The 17,568-nt window shown below is 31.4% G+C and overlaps 3 non-coding genes across 3 annotated transcripts; all 3 read left to right on the top strand.

Moving 5' to 3' along the window:
• Positions 1-5,506: 5,506 nt before the first annotated feature.
• LOC138914777 (small subunit ribosomal RNA) lies at positions 5,507-7,501 on the top strand. Its single transcript, XR_011420586.1, has one exon. It is a non-coding gene; the product is annotated as a small subunit ribosomal RNA (ribosomal RNA).
• A 623-nt stretch (positions 7,502-8,124) lies between these two features.
• Positions 8,125-8,303, top strand: LOC138914771 (5.8S ribosomal RNA). The gene has a single exon (XR_011420579.1). It is a non-coding gene; the product is annotated as a 5.8S ribosomal RNA (ribosomal RNA).
• Positions 8,304-8,701: 398 nt separating this feature from the next.
• On the top strand, positions 8,702-12,658 carry LOC138914784 (large subunit ribosomal RNA). The gene has a single exon (XR_011420592.1). It is a non-coding gene; the product is annotated as a large subunit ribosomal RNA (ribosomal RNA).
• Positions 12,659-17,568: the final 4,910 nt, after the last annotated feature.

The following is a 17,568-nucleotide window of genomic DNA, read 5'->3' as shown; positions in this document are numbered from 1 at the left end:
ATAATATTAAGTTCTAGTATGGATATGAAAAAAATGAGTTATATGGATATGGGAAAAATAACAAGTTCTAGTATGGATATGAAAAAAATGAGTTTTGTGGTTATGGGAAAAATAATAATTCTAGTATTGATAACAAAAAAAAATGCGTTATATGGATATGGAAAAGAATACAGAGTTCTAGTATGGATATGGAAAAATGAGTTATATGAATATGGGAAAAATGATAAGTTCTAGTATGGATATGAAAAAATATTGAGTTATATGGATATTAAAGAAATAATAAGTTCTAGTATGGATATGGAATAAAATGAGTTATATAGATATGCAAAAAAATATATTTTTCTATTATGGATATGAAAAAAATTAGTTATATGAATATGGGAAAATTTATAAGTTCTAGTATGGATATGGGAAAAATAATAAGTTCTAGTATGGATATAAAAAAATATTGAGTTATATGGATATTAAAGAAATAATAAGTTCTAGTATGGATATGGAAAAAAATTAGTTATATTGATATGCTAAATAATGAGTTATATGCATATGGGAAAAATACTAAGTTGTAGTATGGATATGGGAAGAATACTGAGTTCTAGTATGGATATGGGAAAAATAATCAGTTCTAGTATGGATATGAAAAAATATTGAGTTTTATGGATATTGAAGAGATAATAAGCTCTAGTATGGATATGGAAAAAATTAATTATATTGTAATAGTAAATAATAAGTTATATGGATATAGGAAGAAAATTAGGTTCTAGTATGGATATGAAAAAAATTAGTTCTATGGATATGGGAAAAATAAAAAGTTCTGGTATGGATATGGAAAAATATTAAGTTATATGGATATTTAAGAAATAATAAGTTCTAGTATGGATATGGAATAAAATGAGTTATATAGATATTGCAAAAATATAATGTTCTAGTATGGATATGAAAAAAATTAGTTATATGAATATGGGAAAATTTATAAGTTCTAGTATGGATATGGGAAAAAGAATAAGTTCTAGTATGGATATGAAAAAATATTGAGTTATATGAATATTAAAGAAATAATAAGTTCTAGTATGAATATGGAAAAATATTATTTATATTGATATGGTAAATAATGATTTATATGGATATGGGATAAATACTAAATTTCTAGTATGGATATGGATAATTATATAGATATAGACAAAAAATAAGTTATATGGATATGGTGGCATCAGTACGAAATATGCCCAATTACATACACCGGAGCCGCAGTACGATAAATACCCAATATTTAGACGTCGTGGAAAAACATATATAGGGAGGCAGTGCTCGCCGACCGGGTATTGTTCAAAATTTAGTTTTTCATATTATTTGGCAATGCTATATATAAATGATATCTTATACATATAATTCAATTATAGCGATATGGAAATACCATATTATATGTATAAAGAAAAAAAATGTATAATAAAAATACATTGACATACAAATATGGCTAGTTGTATGGATATGCCGTATTCATATATGGATACGGCATATAGATTATATAAATATGACCAAAAAATATTTTATATTGATATGGCAAATAAAGAAATTACTTGAATATGGAAATAAAAGAAGTTATATTGATATGGAAGAAAATAATGAGTCATATAGATATGTTGGCATCAGTACGAAATATGCCCAATTTACATACACCGGGGCCGCAGTACGAAAAATACCCAATATTTAGACGTCGTGGCCAAAAACATATATAGGGAGGCAGTGCTCGCCGACCGGCCGTATTGTTCAAAATTATGTTTATCATATTATTTTGGCAATGCTATATATAAATGATATCTTAAACATATAATTCTATTATAGCGATTTGGAAATACCATATTATATGTATAAAGAAAAAAAATGTATAATAAAATATACATTGACATACAAATATGGCTAGTTGTATGGATATGCCGTATTCATTATATGGATACGGCATATAGATTATATAAATATGACCAAAAAATATTTTATATTGATATGGCAAATAAAGAAATTACTTGAATATGGAAATAAAAGAAGTTATATTGATATGGAAGAAAATAATGAGTCATATAGATATGTTGGCATCAGTACGAAATATGCCCAATTTACATACACCGGGGCCGCAGTACGAAAAATACCCAATATTTAGACGTCGTGGCCAAAAACATATATAGGGAGGCAGTGCTCGCCGACCGGCCGTATTGTTCAAAATTTATGTTTATCATATTATTTTGGCAATGCTATATATAAATGATATCTTATACATATAATTCAATTATAGCGATATGGAAATACCATATTATATGTATAAAGAAAAAAAATGTATAATAAAATATACATTGACATACAAATATGGCTAGTTGTATGGATATGCCGTATTCATTATATGGATACGGCATATAGATTATATAAATATGACCAAAAAATATTTTATATTGATATGGCAAATAAAGAAATTACTTGAATATGGAAATAAAAGAAGTTATATTGATATGGAAGAAAATAATGAGTCATATAGATATGTTGGCATCAGTACGAAATATGCCCAATTTACATACACCGGGGCCGCAGTACGAAAAATACCCAATATTTAGACGTCGTGGCCAAAAACATATATAGGGAGGCAGTGCTCGCCGACCGGCCGTATTGTTCAAAATTTATGTTTATCATATTATTTTGGCAATGCTATATATAAATGATATCTTATACATATAATTCAATTATAGCGATATGGAAATACCATATTATATGTATAAAGAAAAAAAATGTATAATAAAATATACATTGACATACAAATATGGCTAGTTGTATGGATATGCCGTATTCATTATATGGATACGGCATATAGATTATATAAATATGACCAAAAAATATTTTATATTGATATGGCAAATAAAGAAATTACTTGAATATGGAAATAAAAGAAGTTATATTGATATGGAAGAAAATAATGAGTCATATAGATATGTTGGCATCAGTACGAAATATGCCCAATTTACATACACCGGGGCCGCAGTACGAAAAATACCCAATATTTAGACGTCGTGGCCAAAAACATATATAGGGAGGCAGTGCTCGCCGACCGGCCGTATTGTTCAAAATTTATGTTTATCATATTATTTTGGCAATGCTATATATAAATGATATCTTATACATATAATTCAATTATAGCGATATGGAAATACCATATTATATGTATAAAGAAAAAAAATGTATAATAAAATATACATTGACATACAAATATGGCTAGTTGTATGGATATGCCGTATTCATTATATGGATACGGCATATAGATTATATAAATATGACCAAAAAATATTTTATATTGATATGGCAAATAAAGAAATTACTTGAATATGGAAATAAAAGAAGTTATATTGATATGGAAGAAAATAATGAGTCATATAGATATGTTGGCATCAGTACGAAATATGCCCAATTTACATACACCGGGGCCGCAGTACGAAAAATACCCAATATTTAGACGTCGTGGCCAAAAACATATATAGGGAGGCAGTGCTCGCCGACCGGCCGTATTGTTCAAAATTTATGTTTATCATATTATTTTGGCAATGCTATATATAAATGATATCTTATACATATAATTCAATTATAGCGATATGGAAATACCATATTATATGTATAAAGAAAAAAAATGTATAATAAAATATACATTGACATACAAATATGGCTAGTTGTATGGATATGCCGTATTCATTATATGGATACGGCATATAGATTATATAAATATGACCAAAAAATATTTTATATTGATATGGCAAATAAAGAAATTACTTGAATATGGAAATAAAAGAAGTTATATTGATATGGAAGAAAATAATGAGTCATATAGATATGTTGGCATCAGTACGAAATATGCCCAATTTACATACACCGGGGCCGCAGTACGAAAAATACCCAATATTTAGACGTCGTGGCCAAAAACATATATAGGGAGGCAGTGCTCGCCGACCGGCCGTATTGTTCAAAATTTATGTTTATCATATTATTTTGGCAATGCTATATATAAATGATATCTTATACATATAATTCAATTATAGCGATATGGAAATACCATATTATATGTATAAAGAAAAAAAATGTATAATAAAATATACATTGACATACAAATATGGCTAGTTGTATGGATATGCCGTATTCATTATATGGATACGGCATATAGATTATATGGATATGACCAAAAAATAATTCATAAAGAAATTATATGAATATGGCAGAAATAATTGGTTATATTAATATGATCAAATAATACTTTATATAAAAAAGTGAATATCTTTGGTTGGGTGGCAAAGAGAATTAAATATGCCCGATATATAGACGTCGTGGCCAAAAACTACTATAGGGTGAAGTGCTTGTCTGTTGGTCTATATATATACATATAATATTTTATGCGTACACATTATTATTATAGATAGTTAATATCTATCGTATGGGTGGCAAACGGAATTAAATAATTTCGATATTTAGACGTCGTGGCCAAAAACTACTATAGGATGGTCAGTGGTTGTCCACCAATTAATTATTGAACAAACCATATGAATATCATATGCTGTTGTCAATATAATGTATATCAATAATAATAAAAAATAAGGATGGTACAGTAAGTAGTCCATCTACTATTGAACAAAATATATTATAATATATACTTTTGTTATCAATAGAACAACATATATTAAAATCAAAATATTATCCGTATAAATTTGTTTCTTAAATGAAATTAAGACTTGGCTACGCGGTTAATATTATAAACCCATGATAATAAGGTGAAACAGAGGTCAAGTTTCTATTATATATAGAATAACAAATTGTTTCCGACTTTTATCGTTAATCTTTGGTGGCAGGTATATATGATAATTTATATTAAATTATTATATCCCCTGTCGTTTGGGCACAGAGTATCGCTTGCCGGTACAATGTGTTTACAAAAAGCATTATAATAAAATATAATTGCAATATTAGTGATCAAAATAATTTCATATGCGCTCGGTTTTATATCATATATTACCAGAGAGTTATATGGAAAAGATAAATTTTAAATTTATCATCAAAATGCAAATGATTTAACTCAATATTTATATTGGTTAAACAAAAATTGTACATGTGTGGATACAATAATTATGTATGTTGAACAAAAATGATATTTTAGAATGAAATATGTATATATAATATAATAAAAACTTATAGAAAGAACAATATATATTGAAAATTGTGTTATAAAAAAGTTGTACTTTTTCTTTAACATCAATTATAAACTTGTTATATTAGTGGCGAAACAAGTAAAAATTAAAGAACGTATACGAATGCCATATAAAAATGGCCGTATTCGAATTAAAATAGAATTATTTCACAAAGCAAAAAAAAAATATTGAATTAAAATCAATATTTAAGAAAAACCGAACATATAAAATGGAAATAAAATCTATTATATTTATATTACTAATTTCTATTCAAAAAATATGAATGAAATATGAACGAAAACATTATTCTGGTTGATCCTGCCAGTAGTTATATGCTTGTCTCAAAGATTAAGCCATGCATGTCTAAGTACACACGAATTAAAAGTGAAACCGCAAAAGGCTCATTATATCAGTTATGGTTCCTTAGATCGTTAACAGTTACTTGGATAACTGTGGTAATTCTAGAGCTAATACATGCAATTAAAACATGAACCTTATGGGACATGTGCTTTTATTAGGCTAAAACCAAGCGATCGCAAGATCGTTATATTGGTTGAACTCTAGATAACATGCAGATCGTATGGTCTTGTACCGACGACAGATCTTTCAAATGTCTGCCCTATCAACTTTTGATGGTAGTATCTAGGACTACCATGGTTGCAACGGGTAACGGGGAATCAGGGTTCGATTCCGGAGAGGGAGCCTGAGAAACGGCTACCACATCTAAGGAAGGCAGCAGGCGCGTAAATTACCCACTCCCAGCTCGGGGAGGTAGTGACGAAAAATAACAATACAGGACTCATATCCGAGGCCCTGTAATTGGAATGAGTACACTTTAAATCCTTTAACAAGGACCAATTGGAGGGCAAGTCTGGTGCCAGCAGCCGCGGTAATTCCAGCTCCAATAGCGTATATTAAAGTTGTTGCGGTTAAAACGTTCGTAGTTGAACTTGTGCTTCATACGGGTAGTACAACTTACAATTGTGGTTAGTACTATACCTTTATGTATGTAAGCGTATTACCGGTGGAGTTCTTATATGTGTTTAAATACTTGTATTTTTTCATATGTTCCTCCTATTTAAAAACCTGCATTAGTGCTCTTAAACGAGTGTTATTGTGGGCCGGTACAATTACTTTGAACAAATTAGAGTGCTTAAAGCAGGCTTCAAATGCCTGAATATTCTGTGCATGGGATAATGAAATAAGACCTCTGTTCTGCTTTCATTGGTTTTCAGATCAAGAGGTAATGATTAATAGAAGCAGTTTGGGGGCATTAGTATTACGACGCGAGAGGTGAAATTCTTGGACCGTCGTAAGACTAACTTAAGCGAAAGCATTTGCCAAAGATGTTTTCATTAATCAAGAACGAAAGTTAGAGGTTCGAAGGCGATCAGATACCGCCCTAGTTCTAACCATAAACGATGCCAGCTAGCAATTGGGTGTAGCTACTTTTATGGCTCTCTCAGTCGCTTCCCGGGAAACCAAAGCTTTTGGGCTCCGGGGGAAGTATGGTTGCAAAGCTGAAACTTAAAGGAATTGACGGAAGGGCACCACCAGGAGTGGAGCCTGCGGCTTAATTTGACTCAACACGGGAAAACTTACCAGGTCCGAACATAAGTGTGTAAGACAGATTGATAGCTCTTTCTCGAATCTATGGGTGGTGGTGCATGGCCGTTCTTAGTTCGTGGAGTGATTTGTCTGGTTAATTCCGATAACGAACGAGACTCAAATATATTAAATAGATATCTTCAGGATTATGGTGTTGAAGCTTATATAGCCTTCATTCATGGTGGCAGTAAAATGTTTATTGTGTTTGAATGTGTTTATATAAGTGGAGCCGTACCTGTTGGTTTGTCCCATTATAAGGACACTAGCTTCTTAAATGGACAAATTGCGTCTAGCAATAATGAGATTGAGCAATAACAGGTCTGTGATGCCCTTAGATGTCCTGGGCTGCACGCGCGCTACAATGAAAGTATCAACGTGTATTTCCTAGACCGAGAGGTCCGGGTAAACCGCTGAACCACTTTCATGCTTGGGATTGTGAACTGAAACTGTTCACATGAACTTGGAATTCCCAGTAAGTGTGAGTCATTAACTCGCATTGATTACGTCCCTGCCCTTTGTACACACCGCCCGTCGCTACTACCGATTGAATTATTTAGTGAGGTCTCCGGACGTGATCACTGTGACGCCTTGTGTGTTACGGTTGTTTCGCAAAAGTTGACCGAACTTGATTATTTAGAGGAAGTAAAAGTCGTAACAAGGTTTCCGTAGGTGAACCTGCGGAAGGATCATTATTGTATAATATCCTTACCGTTAATAAAAAAATTTGTTAATACAAATTTAATACAAATTACCAATATATATATATATATACATAATAATTATAATAATAATTATACCAAAAATATGATCTTAAAAGTAAAAGATCAAATAAATTTCGAACAAGCAAATCGAAATATTGTAATAATATAATATTATTACAAATAAATTAAATAGAAACAAACATAAAATTCGAACAAGCAAATCGAATTATTAATATAATAAAATATATTTTATATATTTATTATAAACTTTTGTGTGTATATGGACCATAATATACACGCGTTGCGAGATGTATTGGCCAACTAATTTGATGATGATCATACATTGGATAATGCAACAACCTAAAATATACAATGTTGTACCTGGTTTCAGGTTAATGTTTTATATAAAATTATCAATATATATTAACAAACAAATGCCATTACAAATAATACTTTGATATATATTGTTTATATAAAACTAAGACATTTCGCAGCATTTATTTTAGGTATATAAATACATTTATTGAAGGAATTGATATATGCCAGTAAAATGGTGTATTTTTAATTTCTTTCAATAAAAACATATTTGACCAAATTTAAAACCAATATTATAAAACTCTAAGCGGTGGATCACTCGGCTCATGGGTCGATGAAGAACGCAGCAAACTGTGCGTCATCGTGTGAACTGCAGGACACATGAACATCGACATTTTGAACGCATATCGCAGTCCATGCTGTTATGTACTTTAATTAATTTTATAGTGCTGCTTGGACTACATATGGTTGAGGGTTGTAAGACTATGCTAATTAAGTTGTTTATACAAATTTTATAATAAAATTTTATAAGCATATGGTATATTATTGGATAAAAATAATTTAATTATTTTATTCATAATATTAACAAATATATGAAAAACATTATCTCACAATAGTAATTAAACTTTGAGAAAAACGAAGAGGAATATTTTCTTTTTCAATCAAATAATACTGAGAAATGTCTAGCATAAAATATTATCTAGAATTGTCTCTTATTAATGATTTGAAATATGAAAAACGTTGACAATATTATTATTCTTCGTTAATTCGTTACAAATAAATGCCATTAATATATATATACGTCAGCTTTAAACGAATTTAATAAAATGTTTTATCATTATATATAAAGAATTAATTGCAAATAAAAGTTATATACAACCTCAACTCATATGGGACTACCCCCTGAATTTAAGCATATTAATTAGGGGAGGAAAAGAAACTAACAAGGATTTTCTTAGTAGCGGCGAGCGAAAAGAAATCAGTTCAGCACTAAGTCACTTTGTCTATATGGCAAATGTGAGATGCAGTGTATGGAGCGTCAATATTCTAGTATGAGAAATTAACGATTTAAGTCCTTCTTAAATGAGGCCATTTACCCATAGAGGGTGCCAGGCCCGTATAACGTTAATGATTACTAGATGATGTTTCCAAAGAGTCGTGTTGCTTGATAGTGCAGCACTAAGTGGGTGGTAAACTCCATCTAAAACTAAATATAACCATGAGACCGATAGTAAACAAGTACCGTGAGGGAAAGTTGAAAAGAACTCTGAATAGAGAGTTAAACAGTACGTGAAACTGCTTAGAGGTTAAGCCCGATGAACCTGAATATCCGTTATGGAAAATTCATCATTAAAATTGTAATATTTAAACAATATTATGATAATAGTGTGCATTTTTTCCATATAAGGACATTGTAATCTATTAGCATACCAAATTTATCATAAAATATAACTTATAGTTTATTCAAATTAAATTGCTTGCATTTTAACACAGAATAAATGTTATTAATTTGATAAAGTGCTGATAGATTTATATGAATACAGTGCGTTAATTTTTCGGAATTATATAATGGCATGATTATCATTGATTTTTGTGTTTATTATATGCACTTGTAGGATTAACAATGCGAAAGATTCAGGATACCTTCGGGACCCGTCTTGAAACACGGACCAAGGAGTCTAACATATGTGCAAGTTATTGGGATATAAACCTAATAGCGTAATTAACTTGACTAATAATGGGATTAGTTTTTTAACTATTTATAGCTAATTAACACAATCCCGGGGCGTTCTATATAGTTATGTATAATGATATTTATATTATTTATGCCTCTAACTGGAACGTACCTTGAGCATATATGCTGTGACCCGAAAGATGGTGAACTATACTTGATCAGGTTGAAGTCAGGGGAAACCCTGATGGAAGACCGAAACAGTTCTGACGTGCAAATCGATTGTCAGAATTGAGTATAGGGGCGAAAGACCAATCGAACCATCTAGTAGCTGGTTCCTTCCGAAGTTTCCCTCAGGATAGCTGGTGCATTTTAATATTATATAAAATAATCTTATCTGGTAAAGCGAATGATTAGAGGCCTTAGGGTCGAAACGATCTTAACCTATTCTCAAACTTTAAATGGGTAAGAACCTTAACTTTCTTGATATGAAGTTTAAGGTTATGATATAATGTGCCCAGTGGGCCACTTTTGGTAAGCAGAACTGGCGCTGTGGGATGAACCAAACGTAATGTTACGGTGCCCAAATTAACAACTCATGCAGATACCATGAAAGGCGTTGGTTGCTTAAAACAGCAGGACGGTGATCATGGAAGTCGAAATCCGCTAAGGAGTGTGTAACAACTCACCTGCCGAAGCAACTAGCCCTTAAAATGGATGGCGCTTAAGTTGTATACCTATACATTACCGCTAAAGTAGATGATTTATATTACTTGTGATATAAATTTTGAAACTTTAGTGAGTAGGAAGGTACAATGGTATGCGTAGAAGTGTTTGGCGTAAGCCTGCATGGAGCTGCCATTGGTACAGATCTTGGTGGTAGTAGCAAATAATCGAATGAGACCTTGGAGGACTGAAGTGGAGAAGGGTTTCGTGTGAACAGTGGTTGATCACGAGTTAGTCGGTCCTAAGTTCAAGGCGAAAGCCGAAAATTTTCAAGTAAAACCAAAAACGCAATATATACAAATCAAGCTAATATAATATACTTGAATAATTTTGAACGAAAGGGAATACGGTTCCAATTCCGTAACCTGTTGAGTATCCGTTTGTTATTAAATATGGGCCTCGTGCTCATCCTGGCAACAGGAACGACCATAAAGAAGCCGTCGAGAGATATCGGAAGAGTTTTCTTTTCTGTTTTATAGCCGTACTACCATGGAAGTCTTTCGCAGAGAGATATGGTAGATGGGCTAGAAGAGCATGACATATACTGTTGTGTCGATATTTTCTCCTCGGACCTTGAAAATTTATGGTGGGGACACGCAAACTTCTCAACAGGCCGTACCAATATCCGCAGCTGGTCTCCAAGGTGAAGAGTCTCTAGTCGATAGAATAATGTAGGTAAGGGAAGTCGGCAAATTAGATCCGTAACTTCGGGATAAGGATTGGCTCTGAAGATTGAGATAGTCGGGCTTGATTGGGAAACAATAACATGGTTTATGTGCTCGTTCTGGGTAAATAGAGTTTCTAGCATTTATGTTAGTTACTTGTTCCCCGGATAGTTAGTTACGTAGCCAATTGTGGAACTTTCTTGCTAAAATTTTTAAGAATACTAATTGGGTCAAACCAATTAGTTCTTATTAATTATAACGATTATCAATTAACAATCAATTCAGAACTGGCACGGACTTGGGGAATCCGACTGTCTAATTAAAACAAAGCATTGTGATGGCCCTAGCGGGTGTTGACACAATGTGATTTCTGCCCAGTGCTCTGAATGTCAAAGTGAAGAAATTCAAGTAAGCGCGGGTCAACGGCGGGAGTAACTATGACTCTCTTAAGGTAGCCAAATGCCTCGTCATCTAATTAGTGACGCGCATGAATGGATTAACGAGATTCCTACTGTCCCTATCTACTATCTAGCGAAACCACAGCCAAGGGAACGGGCTTGGAATAATTAGCGGGGAAAGAAGACCCTTTTGAGCTTGACTCTAATCTGGCAGTGTAAGGAGACATAAGAGGTGTAGAATAAGTGGGAGATATTAGACTTCGGTTTGGTATCGTCAATGAAATACCACTACTCTTATTGTTTCCTTACTTACTTGATTAAATGGAACGTGTATCATTTCCTAGCCATTATACGGATATATTTATTATATCTTATGGTATTGGGTTTTGATGCAAGCTTCTTGATCAAAGTATCACGAGTTTGTTATATAATCGCAAACAAATTCTTTAATAAAACGGTGCATTTATGTATTTTTGATTTGAAAATTTGGTATAACTCCAATTACTCAGGTATGATCCAATTCAAGGACATTGCCAGGTAGGGAGTTTGACTGGGGCGGTACATCTCTCAAATAATAACGGAGGTGTCCCAAGGCCAGCTCAGTGCGGACAGAAACCACACATAGAGCAAAAGGGCAAATGCTGACTTGATCTCGGTGTTCAGTACACACAGGGACAGCAAAAGCTCGGCCTATCGATCCTTTTGGTTTAAAGAGTTTTTAACAAGAGGTGTCAGAAAAGTTACCATAGGGATAACTGGCTTGTGGCGGCCAAGCGTTCATAGCGACGTCGCTTTTTGATCCTTCGATGTCGGCTCTTCCTATCATTGTGAAGCAAAATTCACCAAGCGTTGGATTGTTCACCCATGCAAGGGAACGTGAGCTGGGTTTAGACCGTCGTGAGACAGGTTAGTTTTACCCTACTAATGACAAAACGTTGTTGCGACAGCATTCCTGCGTAGTACGAGAGGAACCGCAGGTACGGACCAATGGCACAATACTTGTTCGAGCGAACAGTGGTATGACGCTACGTCCGTTGGATTATGCCTGAACGCCTCTAAGGTCGTATCCGTGCTGGACTGCAATGATAAATAAGGGGCAATTTGCATTGTATGGCTTCTAAACCATTTAAAGTTTATAATTTACTTTATAAACGACAATGGATGTGATGCCAATGTAATTTGTAACATAGTAAATTGGGAGGATCTTCGATCACCTGATGCCGCGCTAGTTACATATAAAAGCATTATTTAATACAATGACAAAGCCTAGAATCAATTGTAAACGACTTTTGTAACAGGCAAGGTGTTGTAAGTGGTTGAGCAGCTGCCATACTGCGATCCACTGAAGCTTATCCTTTGCTTGATGATTCGATAATAAACATAAATTTAATTGTGTTTATTTTGTTTGGCTTTTTTAAGTCAGAATATATATATATATAAAATATATATATATAAAATAATAATTATATTTAAATAAATTTTATTTAAATATATTTAACAATGGTAGCCATATGTATCGTCATCCTATTAGTGACGCGTATAAAAATATTCTAAGTCCGAACATGCAAATAAGAGACATATGCAAGTATATGTACTTCTTAAGGTAGCCAACTGAATCGTCATCCTATTAGTGACGTGTATACAAATATTCTAAGTCCGAACATACAAGTAAGAGACATATGCAAGTATATGTACCTCTTAAGGTAGCCAACTGAATCGTCATCCTATTAGTGACGTGTATAAAAATATTCTAAGTCCGAACATACAAGTAAGAGACATATGCAAGTATATGTACCTCTTAAGGTAGCCAACTGAATCGTCATCCTATTAGTGACGTGTATAAAAATATTCTAAGTCCGAACATACAAGTAAGAGACATATGCAAGTATATGTACCTCTTAAGGTAGCCAACTGAATCGTCATCCTATTAGTGACGCGTATAAAAATATTCTAAGTCCGAACATGCAAATAAGAGACATATGCAAGTATATGTACCTCTTAAGGTAGCCAACTGAATCGTCATCCTATTAGTGACGTGTATAAAAATATTCTAAGTCCGAACATACAAGTAAGAGACATATGCAAGTATATGTACCTCTTAAGGTAGCCAACTGAATCGTCATCCTATTAGTGACGTGTATAAAAATATTCTAAGTCCGAACATACAAGTAAGAGACATATGCAAGTATATGTACCTCTTAAGGTAGCCAACTGAATCGTCATCCTATTAGTGACGTGTATAAAAATATTCCAAGTCCAAACATGAGTTATATGGATATGAAAATAATATTAAGTTCTAGTATGGATATGAAAAAAAATGAGTTATATGGATATGGGAAAAATAACAAGTTCTAGTATGGATATGAAAAAAATGAGTTATGTGGATATGGGAAAAATAATAAGTTCTAGTATGGATATGAAAAAAAAAATGAGTTATATGGATATGGAAAAGAATACAGAGTTCTAGTATGGATATGGAAAAATGAGTTATATGAATATGGGAAAAATGATAAGTTCTAGTATGGATATGAAAAAATATTGAGTTATATGGATATTAAAGAAATAATAAGTTCTAGTATGGATATGGAATAAAATGAGTTATATAGATATGGCAAAAAATTTAATGTTCTAGTATGGATATGAAAAAAATTAGTTATATGAATATGGGAAAATTTATAAGTTCTAGTATGGATATGGGAAAAATAATAAGTTCTAGTATGGATATAAAAAAATATTGAGTTATATGGATATTAAAGAAATAATAAGTTCTAGTATGGATATGGAAAAAAATTAGTTATATTGATATGCTAAATAATGAGTTATATGCATATGGGAAAAATACTAAGTTGTAGTATGGATATGGGAAGAATACTGAGTTCTAGTATGGATATGGGAAAAATAATCAGTTCTAGTATGGATATGAAAAAATATTGAGTTTTATGGATATTGAAGAGATAATAAGCTCTAGTATGGATATGGAAAAAATTAATTATATTGTAATAGTAAATAATAAGTTATATGGATATAGGAAGAAAATTAGGTTCTAGTATGGATATGAAAAAAATTAGTTCTATGGATATGGGAAAAATAAAAAGTTCTGGTATGGATATGGAAAAATATTAAGTTATATGGATATTAAAGAAATAATAAGTTCTAGTATGGATATGGAATAAAATGAGTTATATAGATATGGCAAAAATATAATGTTCTAGTATGGATATGAAAAAAATTAGTTATATGAATATGGGAAAATTTATAAGTTCTAGTATGGATATGGGAAAAAGAATAAGTTCTAGTATGGATATGAAAAAATATTGAGTTATATGAATATTAAAGAAATAATAAGTTCTAGTATGAATATGGAAAAATATTATTTATATTGATATGGTAAATAATGATTTATATGGATATGGGATAAATACTAAATTCTAGTGTGGATATGGAAAAAACGAGTTATATGGATATGGGAAAAATAATAAGTTCAAGTATGGATATGGAAAAAAATTAGTTTAATAGTTATAGGTATGGAAAAAAATTAATTATATAGATATAGAACAAAAAATAAGTTATATGGATATGGTGGCATCAGTACGAAATATGCCCAATTTACATACACCGGAGCCGCAGTACGATAAATACCCAATATTTAGACGTCGTGGCCAAAAACATATATAGGGAGGCAGTGCTCGCCGACCGGTTGTATTGTTCAAAATTTATGTTTTTCATATTATTTTGGCAATGCTATATATAAATGATATCTTATACATATAATTCAATTATAGCGATATGGAAATACCATATTATATGTATAAAGAAAAAAAATGTATAATAAAATATACATTGACATACAAATATGGCTAGTTGTATGGATATGCCGTATTCATTATATGGATACGGCATATAGATTATATAAATATGACCAAAAAATATTTTATATTGATATGGCAAATAAAGAAATTACTTGAATATGGAAATAAAAGAAGTTATATTGATATGGAAGAAAATAATGAGTCATATAGATATGTTGGCATCAGTACGAAATATGCCCAATTTACATACACCGGGGCCGCAGTACGAAAAATACCCAATATTTAGACGTCGTGGCCAAAAACATATATAGGGAGGCAGTGCTCGCCGACCGGCCGTATTGTTCAAAATTTATGTTTATCATATTATTTTGGCAATGCTATATATAAATGATATCTTATACATATAATTCAATTATAGCGATATGGAAATACCATATTATATGTATAAAGAAAAAAAATGTATAATAAAATATACATTGACATACAAATATGGCTAGTTGTATGGATATGCCGTATTCATTATATGGATACGGCATATAGATTATATAAATATGACCAAAAAATATTTTATATTGATATGGCAAATAAAGAAATTACTTGAATATGGAAATAAAAGAAGTTATATTGATATGGAAGAAAATAATGAGTCATATAGATATGTTGGCATCAGTACGAAATATGCCCAATTTACATACACCGGGGCCGCAGTACGAAAAATACCCAATATTTAGACGTCGTGGCCAAAAACATATATAGGGAGGCAGTGCTCGCCGACCGGCCGTATTGTTCAAAATTTATGTTTATCATATTATTTTGGCAATGCTATATATAAATGATATCTTATACATATAATTCAATTATAGCGATATGGAAATACCATATTATATGTATAAAGAAAAAAAATGTATAATAAAATATACATTGACATACAAATATGGCTAGTTGTATGGATATGCCGTATTCATTATATGGATACGGCATATAGATTATATAAATATGACCAAAAAATATTTTATATTGATATGGCAAATAAAGAAATTACTTGAATATGGAAATAAAAGAAGTTATATTGATATGGAAGAAAATAATGAGTCATATAGATATGTTGGCATCAGTACGAAATATGCCCAATTTACATACACCGGGGCCGCAGTACGAAAAATACCCAATATTTAGACGTCGTGGCCAAAAACATATATAGGGAGGCAGTGCTCGCCGACCGGCCGTATTGTTCAAAATTTATGTTTATCATATTATTTTGGCAATGCTATATATAAATGATATCTTATACATATAATTCAATTATAGCGATATGGAAATACCATATTATATGTATAAAGAAAAAAAATGTATAATAAAATATACATTGACATACAAATATGGCTAGTTGTATGGATATGCCGTATTCATTATATGGATACGGCATATAGATTATATAAATATGACCAAAAAATATTTTATATTGATATGGCAAATAAAGAAATTACTTGAATATGGAAATAAAAGAAGTTATATTGATATGGAAGAAAATAATGAGTCATATAGATATGTTGGCATCAGTACGAAATATGCCCAATTTACATACACCGGGGCCGCAGTACGAAAAATACCCAATATTTAGACGTCGTGGCCAAAAACATATATAGGGAGGCAGTGCTCGCCGACCGGCCGTATTGTTCAAAATTTATGTTTATCATATTATTTTGGCAATGCTATATATAAATGATATCTTATACATATAATTCAATTATAGCGATATGGAAATACCATATTATATGTATAAAGAAAAAAAATGTATAATAAAATATACATTGACATACAAATATGGCTAGTTGTATGGATATGCCGTATTCATTATATGGATACGGCATATAGATTATATGGATATGACCAAAAAATAATTCATAAAGAAATTATATGAATATGGCAGAAATAATTGGTTATATTAATATGATCAAATAATACTTTATATAAAAAAGTGAATATCTTTGGTTGGGTGGCAAAGAGAATTAAATATGCCCGATATATAGACGTCGTGGCCAAAAACTACTATAGGGTGAAGTGCTTGTCTGTTGGTCTATATATATACATATAATATTTTATGCGTACACATTATTATTATAGATAGTTAATATCTATCGTATGGGTGGCAAACGGAATTAAATAATTTCGATATTTAGACGTCGTGGCCAAAAACTACTATAGGATGGTCAGTGGTTGTCCACCAATTAATTATTGAACAAACCATATGAATATCATATGCTGTTGTCAATATAATGTATATCAATAATAATAAAAAATAAGGATGGTACAGTAAGTAGTCCATCTACTATTGAACAAAATATATTATAATATATACTTTTGTTATCAATAGAACAACATATATTAAAATCAAAATATTATCCGTATAAATTTGTTTCTTAAATGAAATTAAGACTTGGCTACGCGGTTAATATTATAAACCCATGATAAT

This window comes from Drosophila takahashii, unplaced genomic scaffold, assembly GCF_030179915.1.
Source record: "Drosophila takahashii strain IR98-3 E-12201 unplaced genomic scaffold, DtakHiC1v2 scaffold_95, whole genome shotgun sequence".
NCBI lineage: Eukaryota > Metazoa > Arthropoda > Insecta > Diptera > Drosophilidae > Drosophila > Drosophila takahashii.
The sequence above is the reverse complement of the archived record's forward strand: the minus strand, read 5'-3'. Positions and strand labels throughout refer to the sequence as shown.